This window comes from Castor canadensis, chromosome 15 (genome assembly GCF_047511655.1).
Source record: "Castor canadensis chromosome 15, mCasCan1.hap1v2, whole genome shotgun sequence".
Taxonomy (NCBI): domain Eukaryota; kingdom Metazoa; phylum Chordata; class Mammalia; order Rodentia; family Castoridae; genus Castor; species Castor canadensis.
Genome location: NC_133400.1, coordinates 47303061 through 47320717, shown reverse-complemented (window position 1 = coordinate 47320717; position 17657 = coordinate 47303061). Strand labels below are relative to the sequence as shown.

At 36.1% G+C, this 17657-nt stretch overlaps 1 pseudogene; it reads right to left on the bottom strand.

Moving 5' to 3' along the window:
- Positions 1-4614: 4614 nt before the first annotated feature.
- LOC109680496 (olfactory receptor 2T12-like) lies at positions 4615-5484 on the bottom strand (annotated as a pseudogene).
- Positions 5485-17657: the final 12173 nt, after the last annotated feature.

The following is a 17657-nucleotide window of genomic DNA, read 5'->3' as shown; positions in this document are numbered from 1 at the left end:
AATTTTAAAAGTCAACATTTCTTCCTTGTTGAAAAGAAGGCTCCTTCAGTACATGGATGCTTCTCTCTAATCTCTAGTGCTCTAATTTCTGTGTGCCATTCTCCTGTTGTTTTTACTCATGGTTCCCTCAGGGTCTTGGATTGAAAATGTGGTCCTAGAAGGGAGGCTGTGCACTATGGCAGCTGCTACAGTGATGTAGGGAAGTTTCAGGGATGTGAGGAAGCATTTAGGGATGAGTGGTGGGGCTCTGAGTACAAGCAGTCAGTCAGAAAGCACTCTGTCACACTGAAAGCCCATGCTTTTCCCTGCTCAGGGAGTCCCAAGGTTGTTGTGGCTTGTCTACAATGAGATTTATTCCCTTTTCAAACTAGGCCTTCTGTTTAAAGTTTCATTTGGGGAGTGAGGGGTGAATAGTTTACTTATATATCCAGATATATTGCTGGGTTGAGCAGTGGGCTCAGAATTCTAGCTAACTGGCCAGCATATTTCTGTGTTTTCCTTGTCTTGGGATAGAGACTTTGACATTGAGCTGTAACCAGCTGGCCTTCTCCCTCCTGTATCTTTTTTCACCCCATCCTCACTGGTGCATGGCCACAAGTGTGAACCTTTAATCACCCTCCTAGTGAAAAAATTTTCTTGGTGGTCACATGTATTATGTCTGGCACTTTTTCATCCCACTGGCTCATTTCTTCTTGCCTTGGGTACTGGGGCACAGATTCTGGTTAGCTTTTGTTCAGTTGCCGAGGCAAGACTTCCTGACTTGCTGTTATCCCTCTGTGCATTTGCTGTTATTTTCACAGGGTGGCTTACACACAAGTTTCTTGCTGGAAGCAATTCAAGCCAGAACAATTTAAAAAACAAACACAAAAACAAAACTGGGATTCATGGGCTCAGAATAGAGCAGATCTTGGTCTGTGGCAGATTGCACTTTTAGAGGCTTAGTCAGAGTTGATTTTCTCTAGCTTTTCTAGCTTTTCTCTGTTCGTATAATGGTGTCCTCTTTTAGCTTACTAACTTGCCCACCGCCTCCTTGTAGCCATATACCTGAGGTTTTATTTCTGGTTTGTGGAGACATGGGAAGGTGATTCTTGTCAGCCAGCCAGAATCTTGCAACCCCTCTCTCAAACCAACATTTAAATACAAAAATAAAACAGACAGAAAGAGGTGTTAAAGAAAAGAATAATTTCTCAAATTCCTTCTTTATGTGTGGGTCCCCTAAAAATTCCAAAGCAATATGAGAACTACAGAATTTTATTGTCCTATTTCATTTTCAATCATATCTAATTTCATTTGATTTTTTGGTTATAATATTTTAGTCTTTGTCTCATTTTATGTAAAAAGTGATTCAATATTAAATTATTGATATGGTCTTAGTCATTTGTCTCTCAGTAATCATATACACAATTTGAAACCCCCTTGTGTTACCATTAAGGTGGTAACCCTAAGGGATTATTAAGATTCATATAAAAGAGGTTGAAAGGAGCTTGTTTGTCTCTTATGGCATGTGAAGAATCTGCAAGCTATGAGGCCACCAATGAAGTAGGAAACAACCTTCACCAAATCTGCTTGTAAATTGTCTAGTCTAAGCAATTTTATAGACTAGTTGAATTAGTTACTTTTATCCTTCTTATGACCAAATATCTGACAGAAATAACTTAAAGGGGGGAAGATTAATTTTACCTCTTGGTTTCAGAAGGTTCAGTCCATTAGAGTGGAGCAGAACTGTTTAACTCATGGCAATCAGGAAGCAGAGAGACTGCATTGGGCTGACTTTCTCCATTTTCCCTTTTTATGCCATCCTGTGTGATGCTGTCACCAGCATTCAGGGCTGGTTCTCCCCTTCTTATCTAACTCTTTCTGGAAACACCCTCACAGGCACACCCAGAGGGGTGCTTTAGTAATCTCCAGTAAACTTCTAAATCCATTAAAGTTGGCAATCAATCTTAACTATCATAGTGATGCAAACACACTGTGATGATTATTTTATTATTTCTCCTAAGCACTAGCAGTTATAATTCCCCTTAGAACTACAGGTGCATCTCACTTTATTGTGCTAGACTTTATTGAGCTTTGCAGATATTGCATTTTTACAAACTGAAGGTTAGTGACAACACTGTCCAGCCAGGCTGTCAGTACCATTTTTTTCCAGCATTGTGCTCACTTCATGTCTCTGTGTCATGTTTTGTAACAGTCATAGTGTTTCAGTTAATATCATTACTATTATATTTTTCATGGTGATATCTGATTACTGACTTTTCATATTACTATTGCAATTGTTTTGAAGTGCCATAAAACATGCTTATGTAAAGACAGCAAACTTAATTGATAAATGTGTCAGTTTCTAATAGTTCTGCTGACCAGTTGTTACCCCATCTTTCTCACTCTCCTCAGGCTTCCTTTCTCCCTGAAACAAAAATATTGAAATTGGATCAATGACTAATTATTCCATACCCTCTAAGTGTCAAATGAAAGGAAGAGTCAAAGTCTCTTACATTAAACCAGACACTAGAAATGACTAACCTTAGTGAGAAAAGCATGTTGAAATCCAAGACAGGCCAAAAGCTAGGAGTCTTACAACCTAACAGTTAAGCCTGTTTTGAATGAAAAGCAAAAGTTCTTGAAAGAAAATAAAAGTACTACTCCTGTGAACACATGAATGATAAGTTGGAAATAGCATTATTGATGACGCAGAGAAAGGGTCATGGTCTATATAGAAGATCAGACGTGCCACAACATTCCATTATAATGAAGCCTAATCTGGAGCATGATCCTGATGTTCTTTAATTCTATGAAGCCTGAAAAAGGTAAGGTAGCTGTAGAAGTAAAGTTGGAGGCTAGAAGAAGTTGTTTCGTGAGGTTTAAGGGAAAAAGCCATCTCCATAGCATGAGTATTTTATTGCTAAACTGTAGTTTAAAAGTTGTTGTTTTATGAAATAATTTATGCTAATACATATTTTATGTATATACATGTATACCTAAACACATACTGAAATATATATACAAAACTACATATATGTTATATGTCGAATGGTTTTAATATTCTAAATGTTTTTATGCATTATATATATTACATATTTATGTAATTGGTATATATTAGGCATTGAATGAGCACATAAAGAGAGCAGGTGATGTAATTAAAATACAGATTACATATTATAATTAAGTGTATATTATATAGCTACATATTAGTCATCTAAACTATATATACAGATATAACTACTTATAGCAGCAATTCATACATGAAATCTTAAATTCTCACCTTCATATCAGAAGTATATTTCCCAAAAACTTTTAAAATCTATTTTTATTATTGTTGTACTGGGGGTACATTATGACATTTACCAGAAGTCTTACAATATATTACAATTGAATTTACCTCCTCCATCATTCTCCCTTATTTTTCCTTCCCCCACCCCTCATTCCTGGAACAGTTTCTATAAATACTTTGCAAGTGATGGAAGACTAAAGCAAATAATGTCCCATGATCTTGGATTAGCTCCTAGTTTATATGTGTTTAGAATTAATTATGATGTTTGAATACCTATTGATATAGTATTAGCATAGCAATGTCTCATTTTATTACAGTTAATTAAATTAATATAATGGAGAGAAAGTCTGATGTAAAATTGTATCTTACCATTGTCAGTTTAAGGATCTGATGTTCTACAAGGAGCAAACACCTCCCATAACTGAAGCTGAGGAGTGGATGTTGCCGTTACTTCCAGCCATTTTTCAGAGATGGTGTTTTGTTTTCAAAGGAAATTTAGTAATGTTCTTCATTTATTACAAGGAAGCTAAAATCTACAGCTGCTAATATTTTGTGGTGATCATTGATTATTTTATTTTTATCTGTATAAAAATTAATGAAAGTAGATACTCATTTTAATGTGTTAAAATGGTACCTGGATGCTTGTGTTCGCTCTAAATTACTATTGAAAATAGTCATATTATGGATTTAAAATCTGGTAAAATTCATCATGCTTGAATCATTTTGGGTTGGTGACATCTGTTTCTCTGATAAAGGTGTTGACATCTTCCATTCACATGTATTAAACATGTCCACAATTTTTAGGGTGAATATGTTGTCAAATATGCCTATCTCTTTTATAAGAATTTATTTCAAATGGCAAATAACATATGAAAATCCTACCCAGAAACATTTAAGGCATATTTTTGCAACTATCATATATATTTCAAGTTTAACATTCATGCATTTACTTAATTTGAAATTTACTTCATATAATACTGTTAAGATGGGCAGTACATGTTTTCAGTATTATTTTGTAGTTATTGGATAAACTACTTCTATTACTGCTGATGTTTTACATCACATAACAAAACCAAATTATGTACCTTCAGTATAAAATATTGTGTGCTAGCCGGGCCTACAACGACTCACTCTTATTGCTACTTCAGACCAAATATAATACCAAAAGTGATGATAGCAGGAAAAAATGAATTTAAACTGATTTAGCAAGTACAAAAATGTTTTAAAAGTTAAAGTAGAAACATGAGAGGAAAATAAATTGATACAACATAAAAGAACAATTTCAATGGGTTGAATGACCTAAATTTTTGTAAATGCAAGCAGCTTCTAATTTGGGTATCACCATGTCAGAAAATTGTCTTTGGCATATGTTTCTCCAGCAACTTTCTGAAAGTCACTTTGAATTCTTTATTCCTTACACTGTATATAAGGGGGTTCAACATGGGTGTGAAGATGGTGTAAAATGCAGAGACCACCTTATCATGGTTCACAGCATGATAGGATTTGGGCTGCATATAGATGAATATGAAGGTGCTGTAGAACAGCCCCACCACTGCCAGGTGAGAAGAGCAGATGGAAAAGTCTTTCAGGTTGCTGTAGATTGCATTGTGAGCACAGCAGTCAGGATGAAACTGTATGAGGTCAAAATGAGAGACAATGGGATCAAGAGCATCAGGATGCAGCAAACATGCATGAAAACTTCAAAAACTGTTGTGTCAGTACAGGCAAGGCTCAGTAGTGAAGAGGCCTCACAAAAGAAGTGGTTGACTTTCCCAAGAATGGCAGTAAGGGAAACTTGAAGTGGTGCTAGTCTGCATCAGTCCATCAACCCCTGCCAGAAGTCAGGAACCTGCTGTCATGTGAAAGCACAGCTTCTGATTCATGAGAATGTGGTAGACATATGGCCACATAATGGTCATAGGACATGGCTGCTAGGAGGAAGCACTCACCCCCTCCCAGAGTGAGAAACAAGAAGATCTGGGAGCCACAGCCAATAGGGAAGATAGACTTATTGTTTATTAGGTAGTTGGCTGCCATTTTTGGAATGATGATGGAGACCATCATCTTGTTCATGAGGGACAAATGGCTAAGCAGAAAGTACATGGGTGTATGAAGTTTGGGGTCCATATAGATGAGAAGGAGCATAAGAGCATTGCCCCAAAGGAAGGCGATGAAAATATGAACACCATAGAAAACAGGATTACATGGGAGTCTGTGTGTGGTCAAAGAGCCCTGGAAGAATGAAATATATACCTATGGTGTCATTTGAATTTTCCATGACTCTAGTCAAACCTGGAAGATATGAGAATGGTAAAGGAATGATGTCTGCTTATAAAGGGGGTTTGTAATTTCCTTTAAATACTTGGGTAAACTGTGTGCCAGTGGTTCATGCCTATAATCCTAGCTACTCAAGAGGCAGAGATCAGGAGGATTACAATTCAAAGCAAGCCCAGGGAAAATAGTTTACAAGACTCTTATCTCAGAAAAAACCCATCTCAAAAAAGGGCTGGTGGAATGAGTCAAGTGATAAGAGCACCTGCCTAGCAAGTGTGAGGCCCTGAATTCAAACCTCAGTGCCATGAAAACAAAAAACAAAAAAACAACTTGGGCAAATTACATAGAAAAGGTCTCATCTTGGTGGGATAATATTTTCATTTTCCACTTCCCAACATAATGTTTGCCTTTGCTTTCTATTTCCATATCTGCTGTTATAGACATGTCTGGGTGTTTATAGACATAGTAAGAGTCAGTGAAATGAAGGTAAGGATAGACACATCTGGGTGTGTATGGACAAGCTTAATCACAGACATTTAAATGAGAGTTAAAAAACACAACCTTGGTGTTCATGTACGTCACAAAATCATAGACAATCAAATGAATATGAGATAGATATGTCTGGGTGTTTAAAGACATGTTCAGTCATACACAGCAAAATGCAGATGAGAATAGACGAATCTGGGTACTTATAGATGTGCTCAGTCTCAGGATGTGAAATGAAGATTAGGATGGACACGTGGGTTTTTGTGGATGTGGTCAGGCACACACAGTGAAATGAAGGTTTGATGGACAGCTTTGGGTGTTTATGGGCATGCTCAATTACAGGCAGGTTAATGAAGTTGAGAATAGACAGGTGTGGTAATTATGGCCATGCTCAGTTGCAGGCAGTGAAATGGAGATGAGGATGGACAGGTGTGGGTTTTTGTGGACATGCTCAGGCCTAGGTGGTGAAGTGAAGGTGTGGTAGACAGATCTGAGTGTTTGTGAACTTGTTCTGTCACACACAGTGAACTGAAGATGTGATAAGGAGGTTTGGGTGTTTATGGATGTGCTCTGTCACAGGCAGTGAAATGAAGATGAAGAAAAGTCCTGGTTTTATGAACATAGTAATAGACAGTGTAATGAATGTAAGGATAGACATATCTCGGTCTTATGAACATTCTCAGTCATAGACAGTTAAGTGAGTATGAGCGTACACAGTCTTGTTGTCTGTGTACATGGTCGATGATAGTGAAATGAAGGATATGGTAGACAGATCTGGGTGTTTTGGGACATGGTCAGTCACCCACAGTGAAATGGAGATGAGAATAGATAGGTCTGGGTGTTTATGGATGTGATTAGTCACAGTAGGTGAAATGAAAATGAGGATAGACAGGTCCAGATGTTTATGGCATATTGAGAGACAATGATGTAATGAAAGGAAGGTAAGGAGACACACATCTAGGTGTTAATGAATGTGCTCAGTCACAGATAATTAAGTGAGGATTAGCATACAGAATGTTGGTGCTTATGTACCTGGACAGTAATAGACTGTGAAGTGAAGATAAGCATAGACAAATTGATTGTTTACAGACATGTTCAGTCACAGGCGGTGATTTTAAGATAAATATAGACAGGTATGGGTTTTTTATGGTGTTGCTCAGTCCCAGGCAGTGAAGGGAAGGTGGGATAGACGCATATTGATATTTATGGACATGATCACTCACAGAAAGTAAGGGCAAGGATACATAGTCTTGGTGTATTTGTACACATTCAGTTGGAGAAATGAAGGTGTGATAGGTACTTCTTCATATTTATAGATGTAGTCTGTCAAAGGCATGAAATTAAGTTGAGGTTGGACAGGTCCTTGTGTTAATGGCTATGATCAGTTACAGGCCTTGAAATGAACATGTGAATAGACAGGTTGATGGGTTTATGGGCATGCTTAGGCTCACACAATGAAAGATGGTATAATACACAGATCTGTGCTTAGAGAAGTGAAGTTGAGGATAGACAGGTTTGGATGATAGTGTAAATGCTCAATCACAGGCAGTGAAATGATGGTGAGAATCGACTAGTTCAGGTAATTGTGGATGTGCTCAGTCACAGAATATTAAATGAGGGTGAGCATACACAGTTTTAGTGCTTTTGTATATGGTACATAATAGTGATATAAAGTTTAGAAAGTCAGGTGTGGTTGTTTATGGACATACTTAGTCACACACACAGTGAATTGAAGATGTGATAGACAGGTCTGGGCTTCTATGGATGTGCTTTTATAGGTATTGAAATGAAGAGGATAGACAGGTCTCATTGAAAATGAATATGCTCAGTCACAAGCAGTGAAATGTTGGTGAGGATAGACAGCTCAGGCTGTTTAGGGACATAGTAAGAGAATGAAATGAAGGTAAGGTTGACACCTCTGGGTGTTTACAGACATGCTCAGTCACAAAAATTAAGTGAGGGTGAGAATACGTAGTTTTGTTGCTGTTGTATGTGGTCATCATAGACTGTGGAGTGAAGATGAGATGAGGCAGGTTTGGGTCTTTTTGGCCAGGCTCATTCACATACAATGAAACCAAAATTTGATAGATACATGTGGTTTTTATGGACTTGTTCAATCATAGGCAGTGAAATGAAGATGAGGCTAGACAGGTGTGGGTGTTTATGGACATGTTATATCACAGGGAGTATAATGATGATGACATTAGATAGCTCTGTGTGTAATGAACTTGCTCAGTTAAGATAGTGAATTGAAGATGCAACAGACAGGTGAAATGAAAATGAGGGTAAATGGAAATGAGAGCAAATGAATATGCCCATTACAGGCACTAAGATGAAGAAGAGAATTGATAGGACTGGGTGTCTGTGGACATAGTAAAGGACAGTGAAACAAAGGGAAGATTAGACACATTAGGGCATTTATGGACATGCTGAGTCACAGACAGTTAGGTGAAGGTTGGCATACACCATCTTATTGTTTTTGTGCAGTCAGTGATAGTGAACTGAAGACATGATAGGACTGGGTGTTTATGGACATGTTCAGTCACAGGCCATTAAATGATGTTGAGGAAAGAAAGTCTTCCTGTTTATGAACATGCCCAGTCACAGACAGTGAAATGGTGGTGGTGATAGATATGTCCTGTTGTTTATGGACTTAATAAATACAATGAAATGAAGGTGTGGAAATACATGTCTGCATGTTTGTGGACATGTTCAGTCACAGACAAATGAGGGTGATTTACACTATTGGTGTTTATGTACATGATCAATCACAGACAGTGAAATGAAGATGACAGAGAGGTTTGGGTGTTTATATGCATTCTCAGTCAGAGACAGTTAATGAAGGTGGAAATAGACAGCTCTAGGTGTTTAAGGATATGTTCAGTCACAGGTCTGTGTTTGATGGTGAGAACTGACAGGTCTGCATGTTTACAAACATGCTCAGTCACAAAGAGTGAAATGAAAATTTTTTCCAGTTTAGCCAGGCAAAGCCAGTGGGGATAGAGATACAAAGCACAGCTTGCTTTAAAAACATTAAGACTTGGTGGTAAGATATTGAAGTCCTGTACACAATTACTGGCACATATTCTTGTGATTTGTACTGGGTCACTACCACTGTGACTTACCTTCCCTGTTTGTGTGCTTGGGAAATTAGTGTACATTCTAGATTATTTTCCAGCAATGCAGGCTCAAGGGCCTTCACTGGAGTTCACTTTCTGTTCCATACTTGAATCCAAACAGACAGGTAATGTCTGTGCTAAGGCCTACTTCCCTTGTAATTTTCAGATTATAAGGTATCTTAAATGTATTTTTAAACTCTCTGTACAAAGGAACAAAACCATTTTACCTTAACAACATTTGAAAACAATTACTGTGACTATATTGAATACTTCATTCACTGAACAAACAGATCTTTTCTTTTCAAGTGAAGTGTCATGTGAACTACCTGTATATTTGACATTAACCAGCAGGAACTCTAAAATCCAGAAGTGAATGTGTCTCATTGGACAATGGACATTTGTAAAGATTGGAGAATGGGTGCCATCATTGTCTGCCTACCCCCAACTCAGTAGAAATATTAATTTAAGTGCATTAGTATACAGATTATAACTGCATAGAAATACAGATTTCAATACTTAGGCCTGGAAATCTATATCTCCTAGTAGTAGTTGAATAAAACTAGTAAATTCAAAGGACTTTAAAATTCATTTATTATGTGGAAAATAGGTGGTATAGTATTTATGATAATAATATCTGCCTTTTTAATGACTACTTAATGATTACCAGAGAAGATACACAGTAAGTGCATATCAGCAAAATGACATGCTGGTATAGTTCTACAAAGATTACCTGTACTTTTTATTTTAAAATATTACTACTGGAATGGCAGTGCAGTTCAGTTTTGGAGCACTTGCCTAACATGTATGGAACCTTCTGTTCAATCCCAATAACATAAAAATGATGATTATCCAGAAATACATGTTTCTTACATATTTTGGTAGTGTAGTGGGAATTGAACCTTTGTAGATGCTAGACAAGCACTCTACCACTTAAGCCTCATTCCCATTCATTTTGTTTGTGTTTTCAGCTCACAATTCTCTTAACTTTGCCTCTCAAGTAGCTATAGTTACAGATTTGTACTACAGTACCTTGACTCTTCCTCAAGAATTTTTGAAGAAAAAATATTTCAGAACTAGCTTGCAATATAATGTTACTTATATTTAGTAACAGACACAATGTTTTTCAATATCTCTTTGCACTCACTATTCACCTCACTAATATCTTATGAATTTATTTTGACTATAGAGCAATCCCACAAGATCACAGTTAATTTAGTCATCTAAGGTATTAGGTTCTATATTATCATTATTATTATTTTTCCTATTTTTGTCAAAAAGATTTTCTTATATCTTTAATATTAATATACCTTAAAAGTTATCATGTTAATATATCATGAAAGTATTCATATGTCCAGTAAATTTGCAAGTTCTTTCAAAATTGGAAGCAACAAGGTCTTTACTTATAATTTGTTGTCATGACAAAAACAATGCTGTACCCAAATAAATATAACAATGTGTGATTCATCTGCCTCCTTAGCACAGTAGGGAGCATGTCAATCTCAAAAGTACATGTGATTCCATAGAATGAAAAATCAAGACAGATTTGGAGGCCAGAAGAATTGCCAGTTTTCTGCCCTGTTACTGTACACATTGCTCCTTTTGCAGCCTCCCAATTGAGTACTAGGATTGCAGGATTATACCACTATGTTTGACTTCATTTGTTTTTGTTATATAAAATATGTGATTGCAGAGTCTTTTAGATTCACTGTAGCATTTGGATCTCTAGTTCAATGGGTTTTCCACAGAATTAGAAAAATGAAAATCTTTCCAACTATGCACATGTTACCTATCTTGCAAACCAATATTTTGCTCTGGACTGAGAATGGTAGTTTTGTTGAATTTGTTCTTAGAATGCCACATCTAAAATCTCACTTGACTGCAGCTGTCCATGATGCAGAGGTTCTAGTGACTTGTAATGATAATAATCATTGACAATAATTGTAGCAAACATTGCCTTGAGCACTGGTGACTGTGAATTTGTTATGGGTGACCTCATCTAACATCACAAATAAATGAGGCACACTCTTGTTTTTGTTTTAGAATTTGAGATGTTGGAAATGACATTTTAATTAATTTATTTTTCCTTGAAATTCAAGATGAGAAGTCAGTTCTCAAATGAGACAGCTAGAAACCAGAACCAAGGTACTAAGAGTGAACTGCCATTCCACATTCTTTATTTTTCTTAAGCATTGTGATATGACCCAGGGTCTTTTACTTGTTAGGTAAGTGCTCTACCACTTGTGCTCTGACCCCAAGACTTTTTTATTTTCTTTTTGAGATAAGTTCTTATTAATTTTTGCCTAAGCTGATCTTGACCTGGAGATCCATCTGCATCTGTCTCCAAAGTAGCTGGAATTACAGGCCTGAATCTCATATTTATTTTTGGCTTCTCAGGGTTTGCTGCACGTATTATCATGATAATGTCAAGAGATACGTACTGAATAAAGATACCACACACACACACAAAAAAAAAAAACCAATGAACTCTTAAATGCCTAGGCTAAATGATATGATAAACTTTCATTTAACTAGCAAATTAATTCAAATAAGTCTTGATGTTTGTCATAGTCTTTCTGAGTGGATGTAGGACCAGACTCTGATTTGATATCACAAGCATTATGTTGCAAAAATGAATTGAGGAATAATTTTACTTTGTATTTTATTTTTACTTCTGGTTTTATTTTGTTTATCTATGTAACCCAGGCTAGTGTGGAACCCAGAATCCTCCTGATTCAACCTCCTTAATGCTGGAATTAAAAGTGTGTGTGTCATCACATGGAGCTCAATATATTTAAAATCTCACAAGTAAATGAAAACTACATAAATAAACATGAGAGTGATTTTATTAAACCAGAGAAATCCACAAATCTTTGTAGTTTAAATGTCATAAAAACCAGTGGTTCTGCCATTTAATCAGGATGGGTTGAGATAAAATACTTGGGCTTGTGCCTTAGACAAAACTCAGTCTACTTTGTGTTTCACCAATTAGAAGTTCTGCAAAGTAAGACACATTCTTACACAGAAAAGGTCTCCATTTAGTGTTTTAAAATGGGGACTCAAATATATTATAGAATTGTAGGAAACAATATAGTATACATGGAGTGCTTAGTCAGTTACTGAATACATCCTTCATCAATAGTAGTAGAAAGGGCCTGGAAGATTTAAATGATGAATTTCAATCCATCCATTTAAGTTGGAGTTGGGACATTACAAACTCCTACTTCTCCTGCAGACTTCTTCAATATTGTTTACATAATTTCAACTTGTAAGATGATCTTATTACATATAAGTACAGAAAATGTATAGTTTTTGTAGACTAGTTTTAACAGATTAAAACAAGTACTTGCTTGTGCACTCCAATTCCTATTGAAGTTTCTCTTTATACTATGCATTGTCTGTTGGAATAGATGGAAAATTAATTGCAGAGTAAAAGTGAAACAAAATTATAATCTGTTCATCAATATGGGATGAAGTAGCCTTGTACCTGTGAACCATTGATACATGCTCTGGATTTCTTTTAAGGATCAACATTTAAGAAAGGACAAAACAAACAATATATACAAGAGTTTTTCTTCAGGTTCTTCTAAAGTGTATAATGAGAAAAAAACTATTACAGAACTATGAAATTGCTCACATGTCACACAATATATCAAGTACAATGATTTTTGATATCTTGTTTGTTGGTGGAAGCAAAAGCCTTGTTTTGCAAATTTTATGAAACATATATGGAAAATATATGAGAAAACTTATGATGTTACTGGGTGAGATTCAGTTACTTTAATTTTACATTTTCAAAATGCTATGAATTATGATATACTCACTAAAATTATGGCAAGAAAACAAACTACAACAAATGCTTTAGGAAGCACTACCCTACCCTGTAAGCAATATGTGCAGGTCTTAGCACTAACCTGCCTTAGGAACAGCTCTTGTGTAGGTCTCCATGGCTGTGGCCCTTGGATCACTGTGTAGAACTCACTAATGCTTTGGCTATTTGTTAAAATGAAATGTACCTGTCCATAGTCTGAGTACATTTAACCTTCTGGCTCTGGTAATCTCAGTGGGAACACATTTAGTAGAATAGTAATGGCCAGATATTTTATCCATTTATTAACTCCATTCAATTAATTTCCAAATCTCAGGGTATTAGATGCCTAAAGGGAATTACCTATTTGGCTAACATTGCTAATGTAAGGATATGACCAATATGAAAGTGAAGCCAGGCAGCTTTTTTTCTTCAATATTAGGTTTTGAATTCAGGACTAGGCTAGGCAGGCATGCTACCTCTTGACCCACTCCACCAACCCGTGAAGGTAGTTTGTTAATATTGTTAAATATAATAATATATGTAAATAGATTATCACATTCCTAGAAGTGCAGTAAATTGTGTGCTTTAGTAATAACCCATATGTTGAGAAAGATCTGGTCATTATATGTGGGACAGAGTGTTTTCAAAATATTTGTCCTAAAATCTGTTTTTCCAAATAAGCGTGGCTAAATAAACTCTTCCAATCCTAAAGTTTATACCTATATGATTTACACCTAGTTATCCAAACTTCTTGAGATTCAGGTTAGTCATCCATAAAAAGTGGATAAAATGTTATTCCCATTTATTTGTTTATTATCAGAGTTTGCTCTGTGGTGAAGAAGAACCAATTTTATTGGACAACTGTCTGTTCTCCACTTTGCTTCCTGTATTCTCCTTCCAATTTGATACATGACAATAAGTGAAAGCAAGAAGATGAACTCAAATCTGGAAGATTATTCTGTTGTACTATATAACCAAGTCATAAATGATTGAAATATAGCTCTGCATATGAACTGACTGGGAAGTAAGCAAGCTGGTTGAATTATATTCTGTAATTATGTTACTATTCTCCAAACAAGCATATAAAGAACTCTTAGTTTTTAAATTTTATTTTTGAATAATCTTTACTTTATAATAGGAGAGGATTTCACTGTGACATAAATTTTATATTCAAATAGGTGGAAAAAGACAAAGATGGCAGATAGATGACAGATGCTAGGACTTTGACCTGAATGATTTCAGACAAATACTGCTGATCTTCATGGTAGCAAGGATCAGGTAGTCCTGCTTTTTCTGCCAAGCTAAGATACCACCAATCCATATGGGAAACATAATATTCAATGACCCACACTTAAATTACTATTTATAGTGCATAATAGCCAGATGCTGGGACAGGCAGCTGCCACTCTGCCAGTCTGTTGGTTTGCTAACTGAGAAACTGATTGTTTTCCTTTTTTGTTTTTTCTTCTTTTATTTTTCTCTTATTTCCTTTCTGTATTGGCTGTTAAAAGAAAAATGCAACACAGAACTGGGGAAAGAGATATGCAAGCATCTGGGATGACCTGGAACTGCCATAATATGCACAGACACAGAAACTCTGGCTGCTGTCTACTTGTGTAGTCTTGTAGCTGACCTGTTTCCACCTGAGTGAGTCTGCAACACTGCCAGGTGAGTGTGACACATCATCTGCTTTAGGGAAACCATACATTCTAGCACAGCTGGGGAGCTGATTGTACACTGTCTGGACATAATTGGTGGCCAAATACAATGAGGGAACATTTCCCCTCTGCCTAGAGGAGCAGAAAGCTGAGCTGAATTAGCCTGTGTGGGGATGGGGCAACTCAGCAGCACTCTGGTGAAAACTACTCATTCCACTGCCTTGGAGAAACTGGGAGCAGGCTGAAACTAATAGTCTTCCACGAGAAAAAGCTCAATTCTAACTCACAGGCTTGCCCTGTGGGTGGTAAGGATTGGCAACCTCTCATATACCAACTCCTTGTGGGACTACTTCTGAGAACCTGCCCATACAAGAGGGTCCAACTAAGAAATCCTGGGCAACCACACTCAGACCCTATCCTCCCAAAGCTGTCTGATAGGGAGGGGGTCATCCATTGCCATGCAATCCAGCATATCAACCTTAAGAAGGTACAGTTTCATGGTAAAAGTCCCAGTAAAAAACATCACCTGAATTTGAAACCAGAGGAAAGTGTCCAACACATTCATTGAACTGATATTTTATATGATTACAAAGCAATGACTATAGAAGATCCTGAAAAGAATCCTACACGCAGAAGATTAAAACAAACATAACCACAAATGGATAGGAAATATTAAACCTTAAGAGACGAATAGACAAGCACTCTCAGAGTATCATGGAATTGGCTGCAACACACACACAAATCCTTAAACAATAAAAACAACTAGATGGCAGGAATCACCACATACCTCTCAATATTAACACTAAATAAAAAAAGACTCAACTTTCCGAACAAGATACTCTATGGCAAATTGAATTAAAAAAAGAATTCAACTGTGCTAGAATGTGTGGTTCCCCTAAAGCAGATAATGTGTCACTCTCACCTGGCTGGGTTGCAGACTCACTGAGGTGGAAACAGGTCAGCTACAGGGCAACACAAGTAGACAGCAGTCACAGGTTCTGTGTCTGTCCATATTATGGCAGTTTCAGATCACCCCAGATGCTTGCATGTCTCTTTCCCCAGTTCTGTGTTGCATTTTTGTTATAACAGCCAATTTCTTTTGCTTACAAGAAATCCACCTTATTGACAAAAAAACACTGTCTTAAGGTTAAAAGGTGGAAGATTTACCAAGCTAATGTCCCTCCCCCCAAAAAAAAACAACCAAGCAGGAGTAGCAATACTTATATCAGATAAAGTGAATGTCAAGCCTAAATTAGAAGAGATAGAGAAGGTCATTTCATATTAATAAAAAGAGCAACACATTAGGAGGAATAAGAATTATAAGTTATATGTACCCAATGTCAGGGCACTCAACTTTATTAAACATTCACTAATAGACATAAAATCACAGATAGAAAATAACACAGTGATAGTGGGAGACCTTAATACCCCTCTATCACCAATAAATAGGTCATCTAGACAAAACAATGATGAAATACTAGAATTGAATGACACCATAGATTAAATGGACCTGACAGATGTCTGTAGAGTATTCCATCTTGTAACAGCATGATGGAATGTACATTCTTCTCAGAAGACCATGGTGCTTTCTCCAATGTGGACCATACCTTAGAACACAGCAAGTCTCAATAAATATAAGAAAATTGAAATAATCCCCTGCATACTGTCTGACCACAACTCAATAAAACTAGAACTCAACCAAACAGAAAATATTCTAAAAATTGGGAGCTGAACAACACATTGCTCAATGATCAGGGGGTCATATAAGAAATAAGGGAGGAAATTAAAAGGTGCCTGGACTTTAATGAAAATGAAAATACAACCTATCAAAACCTATCAGATATAGCAAAGATAGTCCCAAGATGAAATTTGTAACCATGAGTGCACACATGAACACAGAAAGATCTAAAATAAATGATCAAATGATACATATCAAACTCCTAGAAAAATAAGAACAAGCTAAACCCAAAATAAACAGAAGGAGAGAAATAATAAAGTAAAGGTTGAAATCAATGAAATAGAAACAAAAAAATTACAAAGAATAATGAAACAAAAAGATAGATCTTTGAAAAAAATAAACAAGACTGACAAATCCCTTGCAAATTTGACTAAAATCTGAAAGAAAAAGACCCAAATTAACAAAATCAGAAATGAACAGGGATAGAAACAACAAACATCAAGAAAATTCAGGCAATCATTACAGACTACTTTGAAAACCTATATTTAAATAAATTGAAAAATCTAGAAGAAATGGACAAAATTCTTGATACATATGACTATCCAAAATTGAACCAAGAGGATAATCACCTAAATAAATCTATAAAACACAATGAAAATGAAGCACTAATAAAGAGTCTTCCAACAAAGAAAAGTCCAAGGCCTGATGGATTCATTTCTGAATTCTACCAGATCTATAAAGAAGAACTAATACCAGCACTCCTTAAAATTTTCCACAAAACAGAAAGGGTAGGAACACTGCCAAACTTATTGTGGCCAATCTCTTTAATGAACATAGATGCAAAAATCCTCAACAAAATAAATATTCAATCTTATATCAAAACATATTATATACCATGACAAAGTTGGCTTCATTCCAGGGATGCAGGGATGGTTCAACATATGCAAATCATTAAATGTAAGACAACATATTAACAGAGGCAAAGCCAAGCCAATTGATCATCTCAATAGCTGCAGAAAAAAACCTTCAATAAAATTCAACATCCTTTCATGATAAAAGCTCTAATGAAACTAAGAATAGAAGGAATGTACCTCAACATAATAAAAGCTATATATGAGAAACCTAAAGGCAACATCATAGTTAATGGGGAAAAACTGAAAACATTTTCCCTAGCATCAGGAAAAAGACAAGGGTGCCTACTCTCCCCACTCATATTCAAAATAGTGTTGGAATTCCTAACCAGATCAATAAAACAGGAACAAGAAATAAAAAGGATACTAATAGTAAGAAAGAACATAAAATATCTTTATTTACAGATGACATGATCTTATACCTAAAAGACTTGAAAAAAAACAAACAAATAAAA